A 22,294-nucleotide genomic window follows, 5' to 3' on the forward strand; every position below is an offset into this window, starting at 1 on the left:
AAAGTGGAAAATAAAAACTCAGAAACCTGCAAGACAACACGGAACAAAATAACACATAAAGGTGTTCCAATTTACCAGAGTGGAATTCTCAGCAGAAACTTCACAGGCCAGAAAAGAGTAGCATGAGATTTTCAGAGCACTTAACAGTAAACCAAGAATACTATGACCATCCTTAAGAAATGAAGAGGAAATAAAGACATTCCCAGATAAGCAAAGGCTGAGAGAATACATCTCAACCAGGTGAATTCTACAGAATGCTAAAAGAAAGTCTTTAAATTTAAATGATATACCAATAAGCAAGAAAACATGGGAAGTATTAAAACTCACTGTAAGTGTGATTATACAAACAAATTCAGAATGCTTTAATAGTGTAAGCATGATATGTAAACCATTTATATATTTGGTATAAAATAAAAAATACAGAACAATTTAAAATAAAAATACTACATTACTATTTAATAGGTAATATATAAAAATGCAAAAAGAGATAGTAAAAATTGAAAATGTGGAGAGGAATGGAGTAACAAGTGTACAGTTTTCTTATTAGTGTATCTTCCCTTCATCTTTTATTTCTGTTTTTTCCTTTACATTGCTGTTAAATTTCTACTTTTTCAAATGATTGTGGTAATGCAATTTTGTGATAGATAAAAGAGACACTTAGAACATTAAATACATAGGGCTTATTATATTAGGTGTAAGGAAATAAGAAATTTTAACAGTGGCTCCAAAGACAGGTATTCTCCCTTTTACCCCACCTTTTACTGGTTATAGATTATATCACTATTGAAATAGAAAATGTTTTAAGATCATGAATTTTTAATTTAATGAGTTTGATATGATGTCTTGGATTTCTAAATTGGTCATGTATAACCTCTTGATTAAATCATTATTTAATCATTCTACATGGATTTCACATCCTGTCTATATTTTGAACACACTATACCAAACATCCTAGACCACACACAACCCAAAGTCCATTTTCCTCATATTTGCAACAGTCCCAGGCATTACTAATTGTAAGTCCAGTTTATGATAAAAAAAAAAAAAAACATTGGGTGATTTCTAAGTCACTATACAAAAGGGAAGTACTATGATGCAAATAATTTACTATTTGAGTATATCGCATTTTAGTTTTTCAATTAGTAATTTTTATTTCAATTATATATTGTTATAGATTTATCTAGCATATTAATTCAGTCATTACCTATTTTACTATTTTCTAAATTTGTCATGTAAATATTATTTGATGCCTGACATCTATGTCAAAATTAAATTTTGTCTTTAGATTTTTGTATATTTCTCAGATCTAATGTAATTAAAATTTGAGGGTTTAATACAGTATTAATGTTTATGGTCTCACAGCAAGCTACCACTGAAGAAGTCATGATGTAAATATACTTATGTAGTCCGGTGGGAGAAAGGACAATATAGTGCTATGAAGATATAGACTGAAGAAGCGAAGATGCTAGCATAGAGGCAGGTCAGATGCTCACAATTCTAGCTGCAGAGGGAGTGGGAAAATATCAGACAAGCTCTCCCAGATTTTAGAAACTACTAGAGTTTTTTTTTAAGTGCAAAAGAGGTGGTTTGGTGTTATTAAGAATAAAATCCTATATAAGGAAATTCACTGAATAAGAAGCAGAGAGTGCTATGGAAATAGAACATAGGGGAGGATCCAGGCCATGCTAGAGGAGTTCAGACCCCATGGCACAAGGGAAACTGGATGAAAGATACTTATCTTTTCTCTCCAAAATAACTCGACACTGGAAAGACTACCCCCCATGCAGATGAACTTGGAAATATGCTCTTAAAAATCTGCAAAAATTGTGCAGGTGTTAAATGAAATTTTGGCACAGATACAGAACTTCTCCACAGTTCTATGTCTTCCTGGGTAAAGTGTGAAATCTAGGAGAAATGGGTCTATCATTATTTCCAAATTAAGAACTTGGATGGACAAACATGTTGTCATGTTCATATTAGATACAATATTAGTAGAAATAATTTGGTGATTTGACAGTTTTATCTTGTTTGTATTCAGTGATCATTTTCCACAATACCATGCATTATTATCTCAGGTTCATCACTCCAGCAATACATTTCTCTCTTCTCCAGAAAACAATGTTTGCCTTACTACTAGATGATATCTTTCAAAGTTTCCTGTCATTGAAATTTGCTAAATCCAAATGGTCTTTTTGCTCTTGAAAAATACTTAACCCTTATATTCACTTCACTGAAAAACAACATAATTTTTCAAAACTTATTTTTTGTTTGTTTTGTTTACAGGAAATCATTTTGTCATGCTTTTTGTTCTCCAAAATTAGCCATTCTTTCTCTTTCTCTTTTAATGGCTCTTTCCCAGACCCCTTAGCACTGAAGGCCAGCCATGCACCGTCCCTAGATCACTCATATTTTCTATGCAACCTCACTTTCTTGACTTGAAATATTATCGTGGGTGACTCCCATATTTGTTATTCCAGATTTCTACTTAAATTCCAGATTTATATATTCAGTTTCCCACTCAACCTAAAAAAATATTAGTTATCTCAAAAGTAACATTTCTAGAATCAAACTTATGCTTTTTCTGCAGGGTCTGCATCTCCTTTTGTCCTCCCATCTCTGTAAATTGCTATTTCACACTTCCTACTATGAGTAGAGCAGCCCAAAAGCTCTGTATTCATTGTTCATTTCTCTTTTTCTTATGTATCATTTCCAGTCATCCAGCAGAATATTACATCTCTACACTTAAAGCATATTAGAATTTTTTCATTTCCAATCACCTCCTTTGGTTAGGTGCCATTATTTCCCTTTATTTTTGCAGTGAATTTCTGTTTGTTCCCTAAGCATTCACCATTGTCCTACTTGCTACTACTAAGGATATTTTTTTTATCACAACAATCCTAAATCAGTTTCTGTCACTTCTTTTCTTAAATTCTCTAGTGAATTCCATTTTTTTTTTCCTCAGAGTTGAAGATCTTTTAACTTGACCTGATCTTGGCCCTTATTTTTACTCTGATCACATTTTATTCTTCTCTTCCTCTACCTGCCTTTGATTAAATCTGACCTTCCTACTATAAGTCAACTCAATGACAGATCAAAACCAAAACTCAATTCCCAAAATAGGGAATTTGTATCTACAATTCCACTGTGTGAAACATTCTACTGTGGGTGTCACATGGTGGCTCACACTTAAACACTATTGCTAAGGTTTACCTTACCAGTGAGAACTAAAAAACCTTTTTATATTTATATTTTTATAAGTGCATTATAATTGCACCTACTTTTGACATAATTATGAAAATATGAACTAGAATTTGCTCCAATTCAGTCCCCAGTACTTCCCCCTTCTCTCTCCTGCTCCTTCCCCATATTCCCTTTCATTTACTCCACTTTTTTTTTCTTATATAATTACAGCTTTTTAAATTAGTGTTTTATAGATATACATAAAGAAGAAATTCACTGTTCTATAATCACATATCTGCATAGGGTAGTTTGGACAGTTTTATTACACCATTCCTCCCTTTTCTTGTCCCTTCTCCTTTCCCTTCAACCCTCTTCCTCTACTCCACCAATCTCTATTATATTTTCTTGAGATTCCCTCCATTTTTTCCTCTTTATTTTGATATAAATTCTGCATTTGAGAAAAATATTTGATCCTCACAAAACTTGACACCAAAAAAATTACCTAATTTATACATGAGCAAAATAACTGATGAGACACTTCTCAAAATAAGAAATACAAATTCCCAGCAAATACCTGAAAAAAATATTCAAATTCTAGCAATCAGGGAATGCAAAACAAAACTACATTGGCATTTATTCTTACTCCGATCAGAATGGCAATGATCAAGAGTACAAATATAATAAATTGTGGCAAGGATATGGGGGAAAAGGTACACTCATACATTGTCAGTTGGACTATAAGTTAGTACAACTGCTTTGGAAAACAGTACAGAGATTCTTCAAAAAACTAGGAATGGAACCACCATATGACCCAGCTACCCACTCTTTGGTATTTAATAGAAGATCCAAAACCAGCATAATGTAGTGATATAGTAACATCAATGTTTATTTATAGCAGTGCAATTCATAATAGCCAAGATATGGAAGCAGCCCAGGTACCTGTTAATAGATGAATGAATTAAGAAATAAATAGATGGGAACTGAAGAACATCATGCTAAGTGAAGCCACACACATCTACATTACCCAATACTCCCTGTCCTTTTCCTGCTTGTAGTTAATATCTTACCATCTGATTCCCTAAACAAGCTACTTATTTTTTTGTTCAATTTTCTGTATCTCTATTGTATAAGATCTTTTTAGTGTCAGCTGATAAAATAGTGATAGGCATACAATAGGCATCCAGCAAATACTTGTGGAATAAGCATATAAAGGAATGAGCTTATCTGAGATCAAAAATAATAGTAATGGCTATAGTTAGCATTTCTGAAGTAGAGAAAAGATGAATGCCAAAAAGTAGGGTCTGTGTGTTTCACTGAAAATCGCTTTTGTGTTTCTCATCAATGAAGATCTTTGTTATCCCATGAAAACTCACTGTTAACATCACACACACACATAGATATAAATTCTGGAAAACAGTGTGAGAGTATAACTGGAGAGCAGGGATAGTAAGAGTACAGTTACATGTCTGTACCATGCAGCCTAAATATCAAGAAGGACAACAATGTGAGAAGTGAAACATCTGTCCTTGGTGGCTGAGTTGTTAGGCTAGAGCCAGAATACCTGAGGTCTACTCTTCATGAAAAGTCCAGAACAAAGCAAGGAATGGTATACATGCAAAGAAACTGAATCCAGGGAACTATTGCACTAAATGTAATGCTTATAAAACCAAAGCATAAAGTAATTAAAATCCCATTAATTTTTCAGAGACCTAGATCAATATCAAAAATAGAATAGACAGATGATAGTCAGCTCTTTAGAGAACTTTATGGAAAAAAATGACAAGATCTTAAGTTGGAATGACTTATCTTAAGAAAAAGTCAGAGGGAACAATTAAGTCCTTGTGATGTTGTGATTTTTAAACATTATTGATCCCGAAACAATATATGACGTGAGCAGGCAAGAAGTATGGTAGCAGATGACAGGGACAAGGCTCATAAGTGAAAAATTGAGTAGACTCAGCTGGCAACCATGAAAGCTAGCAAGATTAGAGATAAGAAAAAATGAATGGCATGAACTCAAATGTCACTTGTAACCTAAGAATTAATTGGAATGATGTATTTTTGAGGAATTGTACTATAGAGCACATTTCAGTTACTCACATGATGTCTTTCACCAAGTTATTTCAAACATATTACAACTAAGTACTGTGTAACATCAGAAAAAATTATCTTGTTGTGTCTGATTTTACTTATCTTTATAATAAGCACTATGAGCTTCAATAGTCAGTCCTTTCAGTTGTAATAGTATATGATTCTTCAATGTAATTGAAAATTCTTAGACATTTGAATACGTTCTTTGGAGTAGAACATAATCTATTAAGCAAGTATACATTTAAATATCCAAAGTATGCCAGACCCTGAAAGTGTAAATTAATGAAGACATGATTTAAACTATATGGAGATATTTAGGGTGGGGGGAACAAAGACACATCACCCATACATGCACGCACACACACACACACACACACACACACAGAAACAGAAATGCACTTAATTACACTATCATGAAATACATGCAAATGCATTTGTCTACCTTTAATTTAATAACTGAGGACTTTAATTATATTTAAACATATAGAAATTGCATGAAAGTTGCTTTCCCAAGATTCTGTAGGTATTTCTAAAACTTAATACAATTTTACAATTATATTTATCACATTCCTGCAACTCAGAATCAATTATAATCCATAAGCCTTTGAAAATGGTGACTGAAAGATAATATAAAATGTAGTTTATTTCCTAACCTCACTTAGATACATCACAAAAATTCCCACATCTGCCTCAGGCTGTGTTCTATCCATGATGGGTGTGATTGCTATGTCACTACATTCCCTTTGAGGTACAAACATAATCAATATCTACTATAGTAAAGCAGCCAAATGAGAGTTGGTGGTGCTGTTTGGTCATGTGTACATGTCCATGAGTATTTGTGCCTTGTAGTGTGGGAGCATGAATGACTTTCAGTAGCACTCAGACCCTTAAAAAATTGAAAAACCAACCATTGTTTTTATTCTATTTTGGCTATTGTTTTGGTTATTATAGACAAAACATTATATTATTATCTCTATACTATTTCTCTAGAACTGTATCTTTCAATAAAGGTGTTGTTACCTTAAGCAGTAGTCAATATTTTTGATGATAGGTAATAAGTACATATATTTTGAAGTGTGAGAACAGTACATTTTTCCCACTAATTTTTCAATGTTTTAATAGTATCAGTTTGAAAATGTGCATTTAAAATAGCAAAGTATACCTAAAATGTTAAATTCAAGTAAACAGTTCTTTCATTATTGTGTCACAAAGCTACTTGATAATGAAGAGGAATGAAGTACTATTCTGTACCTCACAGTTATGCTCTACAGGAAACCTTTGTTCATTAAAGTAATAGTTCCCAGTAAAGATTCCTTTGAGGATTATCTGGCAGAGTGACTTCATACACAGCATTTTTTCCAACAGCAATTCACTAATAAATTATGGATATAAATACAGCTGCTCAAACCAAGTAACATCTTACTGGAGCACAGCAATGCTGTGACACAGCTAGTGGTCTATCCAGCACATTCTCTCATGTTTTTCTATTACAGGATGTGTGGAGTCCCTTAATGTACCATTTATCATCTGAGAAGTCTGGGTCATAAAAAAGGGAAAATTAGAAAACAAGGACATCATGTTTTCACAATAATTTATTTCAATTTTTAAGATAGTTGAAATCCTTTATTTAGTTATCAAGCCAGTATATGTCAGTACATGCAACTCTTTTCTTCAGTAATGTTGTGTGTGTTCTCAATTCCTGAAATTAATTAAAAATTAACAACATTTAAAATACACTGTATATGTAATCAGTAGGAAAATATAAGATAGTAGCATGAAGCATCAAATACAACTAATTTATAATAATTTAATTTTGGATAATGTGATAGATTCTTGTTTATTGACAAAAACAAAACTATAGGAACTTTCACATAGAAGCCACTCACATGTTTTATTTAATCAATGATTGTATATACTCCTGGTTGTTAAATTTCTTATTCAATAGTGTTTATTATTGTATTAAACTTTTGTTTACTACATTTGAAACATTGTAGTCTCTTTAATATTTGCTTGAATCTAATCTTTAAGGTTATCTTTGACTCCTACAAACAATACCATCAACTCCCCTCATCTTCCTGGTTGTGTGGCAGGGATGAAATTTCCTCTAATATTTTCTATGAAAGAAATTTTTTTAAATGTGAAAATTAACACAGATTTAACAAAGATTCATTCTAGAAAACTATTTCAGAAACCAGTTAGAAATTATTCCTCTATATGATATTCCGTGAAGAGCGTTTCATCAGCGTCATTATAACTCTCCTTTTGGCTCAACTCCTTTTCCAGTGGTATTTAGAAGTGCATTGGAGAGGAAGAAAGGTGGGGGGGGTGTGTGCAGGAGGCTTACATGAATAGGCTGATTAGGTGAATCAATAACTTAAGATTTTTTGGTCTGTTCTCCTGGCAAATCCATGGCAAGAGTGGTGATAAAAACTCTTAAAATAAACCTCAAGAATTATAGGTTAAGAACTAATCTTGATAGGATGAAATAATGATAAGAAAATGATTACTAAAAGGGCCTAATTTCTTTAAAATAAAGTGACTTGGTCTCTTTGAACTCAGAGGTAATGGCTGATACTGTCTCAGGACATAATTGCCTTTAGCACAAAACAATATACAGTGGAATCCTGGAAAGGTTCTTTTCCTATGACCTTAATTAAGATCATTGTAAGACACATTGAACTTTTTTTTTCACCTTTTGTCTACTAGAATACATTTTAAAGATTTCATTATATCTGAACTATAAAGTTTCCATGATCAGACAATACAAAAATAATGATTCAAATTCTGGGCTTAGTTGGAAGTTCAGGAACTCAAAGTGTCCTTTATCTTTGGTGAAGAAGTAGGAAAGTTAGAACTATTCCTGTGATTTAAAAATAGTTCATGAAAACATTGATTTCTAAATATATCAAAATATATATTTTTATCTCAATATAGAACAGTGCTCATATTATTTAAAAGCAGAAAAGAGGACAGAGTAGAAAATTTCTAGAGGCAATTATACAATAAACAAAATTTAATTTACAACTGAGGTTTCTATCAGCATATCTTATGAAGTAAAATTTATTACACATTATCCTCTCTAATATTTTTCCATTATAAACCACATAAGGAAGTGTTCCATTACTCTTGGTTTTTAAAAACACAATAAAAAAAACTTTCTATTTTAAATCTGCTTTTGCTCTTAACCCTCACACCTTGTTGAATTTGATTACAGTAATTTTCACTGGAGTATTTAAGCTTTTATCTCAGCTATGCCTTTACTGGGCACAAATATTTTCTCTTTACTGAAAATTAGTAGTTCCAATTTCAAATACTATTTTGTCAATCAGGCTTCATAGTTTCTTAATATAAAATTGAACTTTGTTTTTATATACATTGCCTTCAATAACTACATTCCTAAATGTTTTCATTCAAACTCAGGGGTTTGTTTTTGTTTTTGTTTTTTAAATTATCCTCATACATTCTAAGAGACTGTAGAATATGACTTTTAATTCTATCCAGGAAGAATTGTCTTCAAGAACATAAAATAAAAAGACACAGTGTTTTTCAGAACCTATTTTATTTAAGGAAACACAGAGTCAATTGTCAACAGATAGATTCCTCACAAAAGTGACAATCTTCTCTACCATAAAGTAATACCAGAGGGAGGAGGAAGAGGTGAACTGGCATGGGCACTGGGAGAATCACTAGTAAAAGGGAGATGGCTAGGAGAGAAACCTGGCTCTTGACCTCAATTTAAGTATCTTATTGTCCTCCTTGATGTTTCTTGAGGCTGAGAATGGAGAAAGAGAACAGAGGACAAGGTAAGTTAGAGAACTAAAGACTAAGCCATCAAGCTCTCAGACATTTACTGTGGGTGGAATGGACAGTGAAGAGTCATTTTACTGAATCTGATCTAATAGAATCGAATAATTATTGAAGAAAAAGAAACTGAAAGGGTGGACACCTGGAGGTGCTGGGGCTGAAAAAGGTTAAAATACACCTCACCTAGATTGTTCCTCTCAAAATGCTATTTGAATCCAAAGCAAAATCCGGTGCTTCCACATTCTCTATACAGGCATTGGCCATCAGTACAAAGAGAAAAATGGCAGAGAACCAAAGAGATAAAATTGCTAAGACAGTGAAGTAAAATATAAACTTGACTTCTTCCCAGATAGCTCCAAACAGCTCCAAAAGTGAGAATTCTGCTAACTCTGGGAGAGGCCAGTGTCATAGCTACTGCCCAGTGACTTCACTCATTGGTGTGAGAGACCTTATCATAGAGCCAACCCTCTGCTTCCCAACTCTCCCAGGCCCCTGAAGTTCCAGACCTTACTGGGGAAGAGAGAAATTAGAGGATATCAGACCTGAGTTGGATGTAAGATATTTGTTTTATACTGGTCTAAAGTGAATATCTAATAACTCCAAGTGGGAGAAAACTTACAGGAAATTATATATCTGTAAGACTTTTTGTTATTGTTATATTTAATATAAATTTTTGATTACAGTGTTTTTTTTTACTAATTTCAGTTTATGTGCCAAATATCTTGATTTTTACTGAGTTTTATATTCTGCTAAAAAGGGTTAAAATTAACCACACTAATATTACTACTTACTAAATGTATTTAAAGCCCATTATATATCCTTTGCAGCTTTCTTAATTCTGCATATACTGTGCTTTAAAGACATGTAAGGCAGATTTGATTATTTGTTTCTTGTTTTTAGATATGTGTTTGTGTGTGCAATTCTTTTTGCACTATGCTGGTTTTAAATTGGTGATTTGTTCACAGATTTGTGGGATTTTCCCTATGGATTTTATTTCAAGTCAGAAGCTACATAATCACGTATGTTTAAGGAATCTTCCATTTTAATCACATTTTTTCCTATAGAAAATCATTCCTTTATCTTTGATTTTCCACTTTAGTGTTTAGTATTATAAATATAAACAAACACAGAGAATATGAATATACATAATAATATTTTCCTTTCTTATACATAATTTAGCTGTGTTCAAATCAATCTGCACTTATTTTAATTTCTTTCACACACATAGATCATTTCAATTTGGTATCAGTGTCTTTCTTATTCTGTTTTTACAAGTGAATTATACGTTATTGTATAGATATTGCAGGTCTCTGGTAATGAACAGTTGTGTTCTTGAGGTCTTTTATTATTATAAATAACATACTAGAATAAAAAAATGTGTATATATGTCACTTAATGTTTTGGTACTTTATGTATGTATTTCTAGAAGTGAGGTTGCTGGCTCAAAGGTGACTGAATAGATAATTTTGCTAGAAATGGTCAAGTTCCCTCCCATTTATCAGTCTCACTATCTGGGTATTAGAATGCACCTTTTATCACATTTTTGCCAACAGAGCATGTTATGAGAACTATTATGCCTTACCACTCTGTTAGGTGAGAAATGAGCTTTCAGTATATAGAAATAAAAAATATGTCTCCTCTAGAGTGAGATTGAGCAACTTTCATGTTTTCAGACAACTTGCAATTATTTGATATATGATGTTTAAATGTTCTCTTATGTCTCACTATATCAAAGTTCTATAAGCTATTATTTATTTTTATTTTAATTATTTTTATAAGCATGAAGGATGTCAAAGGACATATTTGAGTTTTTCCAGATATTAAATAATTTTTCATGATGAGTCTCATTAGTATTGTTTATTTATTTTTAATTGACAAAAATGTATACATCTGTAATAACATGTTTTGAAATATATATACATTGGAAAATGTCTTAATGGAGCTAATCAGCACATTTATTACTTCATATATTTCTTTTTTGTAATAACACTTAAAATCTCAGCAATTTTCAGAATACAGTACATTGTCATTAACTTTTTCATCATGTTGTAAAAGAGATCTCTTGAATTTACTTCTTTATCTCATTGAAATTTAGAATTCTTTCTCCAACATTTCCCCAAGCCACTTTCATCTTCAGCCACTGGTAACCTACATTGTACTCTGTATTTCCAAGTTTGACTTCTTTAGGTTCCGCACATGTGAAATCAGAAAGAATGTCTTTCCCTGCCTTGCTTATTTTCAGTAAATGTCACAGAATGTCCTCTAGGTCATTTATGGTACCACGAATGTGAGGATTTTCTACACATTTAAGGATGATAATATTCCAGGATTCCAGGTTTGTATGTTTGTTTGTTTGTGTGTGTGTGTGTGTGTGTGTGTGTGTGTGTATGTGTATCATATTTTCTTCATTCATTCATTAGTTAATAGACACTTAGATTGATTTCATTTCTTGTCTATTGCAAAAAGTGCTTCAATAAACATGAAAATGGGAATATCTCTTTAAGATATTAATTTCATTTTCTTTGGATATATGTACAATAATGGGATTGTTGGATGATATGATAGTTCTACTTTTTTTTTCAATCTATTTAGTAACTTCCAGAAAGGCAGTTTTCCATAGTGACTATAAAACTTTATATTCCAACCAACAGTGTTCAAGGGTTCCATTCAGACCAACAACATGGAGCTTTTCTCTTGTTTTTGTCTAGTAGTGTTACAGTTTCAGGACCTACAGTCAATTCTTTAATTCATTTTGAGTTGATTTTTGTATATGGTGTGAGATGAGGTCTAGTTTTTCTTTTTCCCCTCTGGATATCCAATTGCCTTCACCATGATTTATTGAAAGATTGTCCTTTCCACATTGTTTTCTTGTTTCTTCTGTCAAAAATCTGTTGACTGTGAATATATGGGCTTATTTCTAAGCTTTTAATTCTGATCCATTTTCTATTTGTCTGTATTTATGTGAGAACCAGGATGATATGAGTACTATTACTTCTCTTGTAGAGTTTGAAATTAGATAATGTGATGCCTCAGCTTTATTTTATTTGCTGAAGAATCCTTTTGCTAATTAGGCTATTTGTGACTGTCCAGATTTTATGTTTATTTTTCTGTTTCTGAGACAAACATCAAATCACTGAAAGTTTGGAAAAAGCACATCAAATCTGTATTTCTTTTTAAGCAATATGATCATTTTAACAGTATTAAGATTTGTAATCCATGAACCCACAATATCCTTCCATTTATTTGTGTCTCCTGTAATTTTTCAATGTGTTATGGTTTTCAGTGTGTGGATTTAAAATTTATTCCTAAATATTTCATTAATTTTGTATCTGTTCTGAGCATATTATTTTCTTGATTTGTTTTCCAGATAGCTTATTGATATTGTACAACAACACTACTGATTTTTATGTGTCTATTTTACATCCTACATCCTTACTAAAATTTATTGTTTAATTCCAAATGATTTTAGGTAGTATTTAGTGTTTTCTATGTAAAATACTATGTCATTGGAAACTAAAGACAAATTAACTTCTTTCTTTCCAGTTTGCCAGCCTATTATCTCTTTCTCTTGCCTAATTTCTTTAGCTATGACATCCAGTAAGATATTGGATAAAAATGGTAAAAGTTGTCCATCCTTGGATTTTGGATCTCATATGAAAAGAAACATAAAGGAAAAGCTTTCAAATTTTCACTATTGAGTATGATATTTTAGCTATGGTTTTGTCACATGTGGTATTTTCTGTGTTAAGGAAAAATATTTTTATATTAATTTATTGAGAGGTTTTCCCATTGAAAAAATATTAAATTTTATCAATGACTTTTATTCACCTCTTGAGATGATATTATAATTTCCCCCTTCATTCTTTTAATGCCTCACACTTTTATACTTGTGTATGTTGACCCATCCTTGCATCCCAGGGATAAATCTCGCTTAATTGTGAAACATTTTTTGCACATAGTGCTGTATTTGGTTTGCTTGTATTTTGTTGGGAATTTTTGTGACTATCTTCATTAAGGTTATTGCCCTATAATTTTTTTTTATTGCAGAAACTATGACTGGCTTTGAGATCAGTGTAATGGTAGCATTATAAAATGAATTTAAAAGTATTTCTTTCTGGGGTGGGGTTGTGGTTCAGCAGTAGAGTGCTTGCCTAGCACATGTGAGGCCTGGGTTCAGTCCTCAGCACCACATAAAAATAAATAAGTAAAATGAAGATGTTGTGTCCAAATATAACTAAAAAAATAAATATTTAAAAAATATTTCTTTCTTAATTTTTGCAAGAGTTTGAGAATGATCAATACTAGGAAAAGGAATAATGCAATACAAAAAAATTAGACTTCAAGTACTTTCTAGGCTAAGTGAATCTAAGAGATAATACAGAACTTTCCATCCAAAAGCATGAGAATAAGTACTGTTCTCAAATGAACATGAAACATTTAACAAGATATAAAATATGTCTGGCCACAAAATATATCTCAACTAATTTAAGAAGAATTAATGAGTGTCAATATTATCTTTTCCAACTACAATAGTAAGAAAATAGAAATCAAGATTGAGAAGCATTAATTAAAGAAAATTCAGGTACATGGAAATTAAACATCATACTCTCAAGCCGTCAATAGCCATTGGAAAAATTAAAAGGGAAATTAAAAATATTTAAATAACGTAGAATTCTAGAATTAAAAATTATGAGTATCTTTTGAAAATTAAAAATGATTAAAAATTTCTTAAGCTGACTAGATGTATTGTATAAATAAAATAAGAAATAAAAATGATTTTACGAACTATAGCCAAAACAAGCTTATCTAAATATACCATATGGAAAAACTAGATTTAAAAAGAACATTCCCTAGTTGGTATAAATGCTGAAAACAGAATGAAAGATTATTTACTGTCACATTTGGTTTTCTGGAGACTTTAGTTAAGAGTAATATTAAGTTTCATCTTCTAAAAATGAATATAGCAGCACCCAAATGGTAACTCCAACAAAAAATGACCATCTCCATGTGTTTCTGGTATTTATTAATTTATTGATATTTGTATATTTTACATAATTGCAAATTATGTACAACACTTAAGAAAAACAAATTGGTAATCTGGTCATTTTGAAGATCCAAAGACCTATTCAATTCTAAATAGAAATTATTCATAATTTTGTATTTGTTTCTTTATTGTATATTTTATTAGGATACAAGCAAAATATTTTCTATAGATGAGATTTTTTATCAGATTCAGATTTCTTACCCATATGATAAGATCTAATATACAAAGCCTTATCTCCACTATAAACATGAAATTGGGAAAAAACACAATTTCTAATATACAGCAATGAGGAAATCTAAGATTGAGAAAGCTACAAGAATCAACATCAAAATGGGAGTGTGGCATAGGAAAAGGGAGCAGAAAACTGAATGGCCCGAATGAGCATGGTAATTATTAAACTGTACTCCTAGAACTAAGGGTCTGATAGTGTATGGTGACAGTCATCAAGGATACTGCCATTTGAAGCAACAAACTACAAATGATATTCTTGAAAAAAAATAAAGAATTAAGATATAATAACCCATTTGTAAATATGGGAAATTGAAAAGCTACTTCTCCATTTTTCAGAATGCAACCAGGCAACATGCCCTTTACTTGAGACCTTCTGAGCTGTAAATGACCCAAAACATAATTAAAAAAAGTAGAAAGCCAACCTAACACCGTACATACACAGGTGTTGAGACTTTTCACACTGCCCTAATGGAGTGAAACCCTCAGATGAAAAATCAACATAAAATCTGATCCTGACATGCTGTAACACAGGAGCTCATTCAACAGGCAAATGCAAATAAAAATTCAAATGTAAAGCCATTACAGGAAATTACATTAGAATTTATGGCAAGGCAACTGTGAATTGTGCTGCAAGGAACATGGGTATGTAGGTATCTCTAAAGTATGCTGTCTTTAATTGTTTTGGATAAACACCAAGGAGTGTTTATAACTGAATCCTATGGTAGTTCCATTTTTAGTTTTTGAAGGGATTTCCATACTGATTTCCATAGTGACTACTAATTGACATTCCCAATGACAGTGTACACAAATTCCTTTTCACCTACATGCTCACCAATATTTATTGCTATTTGTATTCTTGTTGATCGCGATTCTGACAGAAGTGAAATGGAATCTCAATTTGGTTTTGATTGCATTTCTCTGGTAGCTAAATATGTCAAACATAGACTGCAAGAACTGGTTTTAAGGTGCATGATTATGCAACATTTTAGAGAAAATACAAATATGTTTATTTTCTAAAAATCTGTAAATAATTACAATTCTTAATGGTAAAATATGAATGGACAGATATATACTAAATTCCCAACAAGAGTAGGCATTTCTCCTTATTTTTATAAAACTGAATTTGAAAAACTATATTTTATTGTTACATGAATTTCCTTGATATGAACTAAGAATCAAAAAGAATTTTACACATAAGCCATTAAAATTCCCTTGTCAGTGAATTGCCTATTTGTATTTATATTTCTTTCAGATTTCAGCCAAATATTTGTCTATTTATAACACTTTAATTTGTAAATTGTCCAGAATCTGAGCTGTTCATAATATACTTTAATTTATAATAAATAGGTCAGGATTGAGAGGTGTTTGTAATATGCTATATCTGGATATAGCAAAATTTAATAGGTATATTTATTTTATTTATTTATTTTCTTTTTTTTGGTTTCTCTTCTACTTTATTTTTTTTATTGATTATTTAAAACATTACATAGCTCATGATATATTATCTTTCATACATTTGACTCAAATTGGGTTTTGAACTCCCATTTTCACCCCAAATACAGATTGCAGAATCACATCTGTTACATATTCATATTTTTACATAATGGCATATTAGTGACTGTTGTATTCTGCTACCTTTCCTATCCCCTACTATCCCCCCTCCCTTCCCCTCCCCTCCCATCTTCCCTCTCTACCTCCTCTGCTGTTGTTCAATTCTCTCCCTTTTTTTACCCTCCCCCTTGCCCCTCATAACCTCTTATAATTTTATGTATCATTGAAGGTCTCCTACCATTTCCATATGCTTTCTCTTCTCTCTCCGTTTCTCTCCCCCCATTCGTCTTTGTTTACTGTAGTCTTTTCCTCATGCTCTTCCTTCCTGTTCTTTCTTAGTTGCTCTCTTTATATCAAAGCAGACATTTGGCATTTGTTTTTTAGGGCTTGGCTAGCTTCACTTAGCATAATCTGCTCTAATGCCATCCATTTCCCTGCAAATTATATGATTTTGTCATTTCTTAGTGCTGCATAATACTCCATTGTGTATAGATGCCACATTTTTTTTATCCATTCATCTATTGAGGGGCATCTAGGTTGGTTCCACAGTCTAGCTATTGTGAATTGTGCCGCTATAATCACTGATGCAGCCGTATCCCTATAGAGCGCTCTTTTAAGGTCCTCAGGGAATAGTCCGAGAAGGGCGATAGCTGGGTCAAATGGTGGATCCATTCCCAGCTTTCCCAGGAATCTCCATACTGCTTTCCAAATTGGCCTCACCATTTTGCAGTCCCACCAGCAGTGTACAAGTGTACCCTTTTCCCCACATCCCCGCCAACACTTATTGTTGTTTGACTTCATAATGGCTGCCAATCTTACTGGAGTGAGATGGTATCTTAGGGTGGTTTTGATTTGCATTTCTCTGATTGCTAGAGATGGTGAGCATTTTTTCATGTACTTGTTGATTGATTGTATGTCCTCCTCTGAGAAGTGTCTGTTCAGGTCCTTGGCCCATTTGTTGATTGGGTTATTTGTTATCTTATTGTTTAATTTTTTGAGTTCTTTGTACATTCTGGATATTAGGGCTCTATCTGAGGTGTGGGGGGTAAAAATTTGTTCCCAGGATGTAGGCTCTCTATTTACCTCTTTTTTTTTTTTTTAAGTTTTAAACTAGAGATTTATTATTTGGTGACACACATTAAGAAGAATAAAATACATTATTGTTTCTCTTGCTGAGAAAAAAACTTTTTAGTTTAAGTAAGTCCCATTTGTTTATTCTTGTTATTAACTCTTGGGCTATGGGTGTTCTATTAAGGAATTTGGAGCCCGACCCCACAATATGTAGATCGTAGCCAACTTTTTCTTCTATCAGATGCAGTGTCTCTGATTTGATATCTAGCTCCTTGATCCATTTTGAGTTAATTTTTGTGGATGGCAAGAGAAAGGGATTCAATTTCATTTTGTTGCATATGGATTTCCAGTTTTCCCAGCACCATTTGTTGAAGATGCTATCCTTCCTCCATTGCATGTTTTTAGCCCCTTTATCAAATATAAGATAGTTGTAACTTTGTGGATTAGTCTCTGTGTCCTCTATTCTGTACCATTGGTCCACCTGCCTGTTTTGGTACCAGTACCATGCTGTTTTTGTTACTATTGCTTTGTAGTACAGTTTGACCTCTGGTATTGCTATACCTCCAGATTCACACTTCCTGCTTAGAATTGCTTTTGCTATTCTGGGTCTTTTGTTTTTCCATATGAATTTCATGATTGCTTTGTCTATTTCTACAAGAAATGCCGTTGGGATTTTGATCGGCATCGCATTAAACCTGTAGAGAACTTTGGGTAATATCGCCATTTTGATGATGTTAGTTCTGCCTATCCATGAGCAGGGTACATTTTTCCATCTTCTGAGATCTTCTTCTATCTCTCTCTTTAGGGTTCTGTAGTTTTCATTGTATAAATCTTTCACCTCTTTTGTTAGGTTGATTCCCAAGTATCTTATTTTCTTTGAGGATATCGTGAATGGAGTGGTTTTCCTTATTTCCATTTCAGAGGTTTTGTTGCTGATATACAGGAATGCCTTTGATTTTTGCGTGTTGATTTTATAACCTGCCACTTTGCTGAATTCATTTATTAACTCTAGCAGCTTCTTTGTAGACCCTTTTGGGTCTGTTAAGTATATTAACATGTCATCCACAAATAACGATAATTTAATTTCTTCTTTTCCTATTTTTATGCCTTTAATTTCTTTTGTCTGTCTAATTGCTCTGGCTAGTACTTCGAGAACTAAATTGAATAGAAGTGGTGATAGAGGGCATCCCTGTCTTGTTCCAGAATTTAGAGGGAATGCCTTCAGTTTTTCTCCATTTAGGATGATGCTAGCCTGAGGTTTAGCATATATAGCTTTTACAATGTTGAGATAAGTTCCTGTTATCCCTAGTTTTTCTAGCGTTTTGAACATAAAGGGATGCTGTACTTTGTCAAATGCTTTTTCTGCATCTATCGAGATGATCATATGGTTCTTGTCTTTAAGTCTATTGATGTGGTGAATAGCATTTATTGATTTCCGTATATTGAACCAGCCTTGCATCCCAGGAATGAATCCTACTTGATCATGGTGCACAAGTTTTCTGATATGTTTTTGTATTCGATTCGCCAGAATTTTATTGAGAATTTTTGCATCCAAGTTCATTAGAGATATTGGTCTGTAATTTTCTTTCTTTGAAGTATCTTTGTCTGGTTTTGGGATCAAAGTGATGTTGGCCTCATAGAATGAATTTGGAAGAGCTCCTTCTTTTTCTATTTCTTGAAATAGCTTGAAAAGTATTGGTATTAATTCTTCTTTGAAGGTTTTGTAGAACTCTGCTGTATACCAATCCGGTCCAGGGCTTTTCTTGGTTGGCAGTCTTTTGATGGCTTCTTCTATTTCTTCCTTGGTTATTGGTCTGTTTAAATTGTGTGTGTCTTCCTGTCTCAATCTGGGCAAATCATATGCCTTAAGAAATTTATCGATATCTTCACTATCTTCTATTTTATTGGAATGTAGGGTTTCAAAATACTTTCTAATTCTCTTCTGTATTTCTGTAGCGTCTGTTGTGATATTGCCTTCTTCATCCCATATGTTAGTAATTTGAGTTCTCTCTCTTCTTCTTTTTGTTAGCATGGCTAAGGTCATGTCTATCTTATTTATTTTTTCAAAGAACCAACTTTTAGTTTTATCAATTTTTTCAATGGTTTCTTTTGTTTTAATTTCGTTGATTTCTGCTCTAATTTTAATTATTTCTTGTCTTCTACTACATTTGCTGTTGTTTTGCTCTTCCTTTTCTAGGTTTTTTGAGGTGTTGTGTGAGTTCATTTATTTGTTGGTTTTTTTCTTTTTTTTGAGGTAAGAACTCTAATAAATGAATTTCCCTCTTAAAACTGCTTTCATTGTGTCCCATAGATTCCGGTATGTTGTGTCTGTATTATCATTTGACTCTAAGAATTTTTTCATCTCCTCCTTTATGTCTTCTATAACCCATTGATCATTCAATAACATATTGTTCATTTTCCATGTGATGTAGGATTTTTCCTTCCTTATTTTATCATTGATTTCCAATTTAATTCCATTATGATCAGATATGGTGCATGGTATTATCTCCATGCCTTTATATTTACTAAGAGTTGCCTTATGGCATAATATATGGTCTATCTTTGAGTAGGATCCATGTGCTGCTGAGAAGAACGTGTATCCACTTGATGATGGTTGATATATTCTATATATGTTGGTTAAGTCTAGGTTATTGATTGTGCTGTTGAGTTCTATAGTTTCTTTATTCAGTTTTTGTCTAGAGGATCTGTCTAATGGTGAGAGCGGTGTGTTGAAGTCACCCATAATTATTGTGTTGTGGTCTATTTGACTCTTGAACTTGAGGAGAGCTTGTTTTATGAACGTTGCAGCTCCATTGTTTGGTGCATACAAATTGATGATTGTTATGTCTTGTTGGTGGATGGTTCCTTTTAACAGTATATAGTGGCCTTCTTTATCCTTCTTGATTAACTTAGGTTTGAAGTTGATTTTATTCGATATGAGTATGGCCACTCCTGCTTGCTTCCGAGGGCCATGTGAGTGGTATGATTTTTCCCAACCTTTTACCTTCAGCCTGTGTATGTCTTTTCCTATCATATGAGTTTCCTGAAGGCAGCATATTGTTGGATTTGTTTTTTTGATCCAGGTTACTAGCCTATGTCTCTTGATTGGTGAGTTTAGGCCATTAACATTTAAGTTTACAATTGAGATATGATTTGTACTTCAAGTCATGCTTCTTTATTTATTTATTTTAGTTTGGCTAGTTTTACTTTTTGGTTATTTTCCTCCCCATTTATTGAGATACCTCCTGCTGTTAGTTTTGGGCACTATTTTTCAATTCCTCTTCTTGTAGTGTTTTGCTCAAAATGCTTTGCAGAGCTGGTTTTCTTGCTGCGAATTCTTTTAGCTTTTGTTTATCGTGAAAGATTTTAATTTCATTGTCAAATTTGAAGCTCAATTTTGCTGGATACAGTATTCTTGGTTGGAATCCATTATTTTTCAGCGTTTGAAATACATTGTTCCAGGATCTTCTCGCTTTCAAAGTCTGTGATGAGAAATCGGTCATTAACCTAATTGGTTTACCCCTGAATGTAATCTGCCTCTTTTCTCTCGTAGCTTTTAATATTCTCTCCTTGTTCTGTACGTTGGCTATCTTCATAATTATATGCCTTGGAGTTGATCTATTATGGTTTTGAATGTTTGGGGTCCTGTAGGCTTCCAGGATTTGGCAATCTATTCCATCTTTCATCTCTGGGAAGTTTTCTAGAATTATTTCATTTAATATGCTGTCCGTTCTTTTGGTTTGAATCTCTGTGCCTTCTTCTATCCCTATGACTCTCAAATTTGTTTTTTTATGACATCCCATATCTCTTGAATAGATTGCTCGTGGGATTTAAGCATCTTTTCTGTGTTGACTATATTCTTTTCAAGTTGATAAACCTTGTCTTCATTATCTGATGTTCTGACTTCTACTTGATCAAGTCTATTTGTAGTATTCTCGTTTGAGTTTTTAATTTGGTTTATAGTTTCCTGCAATTCTAGGATTATTGTTTGATTTTTTTTTAAGATCTCTATCTCCTGGTAGAGCTCGTTCTTTGCCATTTGAATTTGTTTGTTTAATTCATTTTCAAAATATACTTTTATTTCTTGGACTTGCTGTCTCATGTCTTCTCTAATATTCCTTTCCATTAGAGTTAGGTATGCCTTGAGTTCTTTCCCTATCCCTGCTTCTGATGTTTCTATGTCCTCCTGTAGAATTAAGTTGTCTTGCATTGTTTGTAATCCTTTTTTCCCTTGTTTTCTCATGTTGTCCACGTTACTTTCCAGCTCTATTTGATTGTCGTGTTTCTGCTCTCTTCTATAGATTTGTTTCTGTATTACTCTGATGTCTCTCCTTTGTGTTGTTAAACTATGCCTGCTAACGTGGATTCCGCTGGGAAGGAATTCCGACGTCCGAGCTCCAGTGACGACACTACTCTGCTATGACGGGCCCCAGTCTCCTTGCTGGGGTGTCCTAATGGGGGTGTGTGACTGGACTGTCTCTGTTTGGTTTCAGCTCCTGGTCGTGGCAGGCGGGCGGTCTCCAGCCGCCCAGTATCACAGGCCGCGGGCAGGTGATCAGTCGCCAGTGGGCGGGTGTTCTCCTACCGCCCAGTTACACGGGCAGTGGGTGAACTGTTGCCGGCGGGCCTGCAGTTTCCAGCCGCCCAGTCGCGAGGGCCTTGCCTCTAGTCCCCTGGTTTCTCCTGCTAGTTTTGGTTTCTCCTGCTAGACCAGATTTCCCCTGAGTGATGGTTCTCAGCAGTTCAAACTGTACTCTGGACTGCCGTTTGTTGGGTGTGGAGGATGGCTATTGGGAACCCCGGCACTCTATTGTTTTGTTTCCCTTGTGGGGGATAGAACTGTACTGCTTCCTTCCCCATCTGAAATCCCGTACTCAGCCCGGGGGTCAGTGCAGGCTTGGCTGGCGGGATTCCACCATGTCGCAGCCACTTATCTCCCTGCTTGCTAGTTAATCCCTTCCTGCGGCACGACGCCTTCTGTAGCCGCAGGGCAGGCTGTGTGAATCAGACAGCCTGGATCTCCGGGGTCACACAGTTGGCTTTTGGGATCCCCGGCACTCTATGGTTTTGATTTTTTCTGCTTGCCCCCCCCCCAGCGCTGGCTAGACAGGTTTTGTTTTGGCTGCTGATGGGAGGGGGGAGGTATATTTATTTTAAAATATTAAGTTGTTCTTTTTCTAATTTTTTTCAAAATTTCAGAAAAAAAAAAGTTTTTGTTTTTAAATTGAAAAGCTTTGTTAAGTCTTTACCAAATTCCAAGGATTTCACAAGAACCAGAACTAATGGCTCTTAGTTTTGTTTTTTTTTAAAGAAAGTCTCACA

Source organism: Spermophilus citellus, assembly GCF_964194105.1.
Source record: "Spermophilus citellus genome assembly, chromosome: 9".
In the NCBI taxonomy this organism is placed as follows: Eukaryota; Metazoa; Chordata; class Mammalia; order Rodentia; family Sciuridae; genus Spermophilus; species Spermophilus citellus.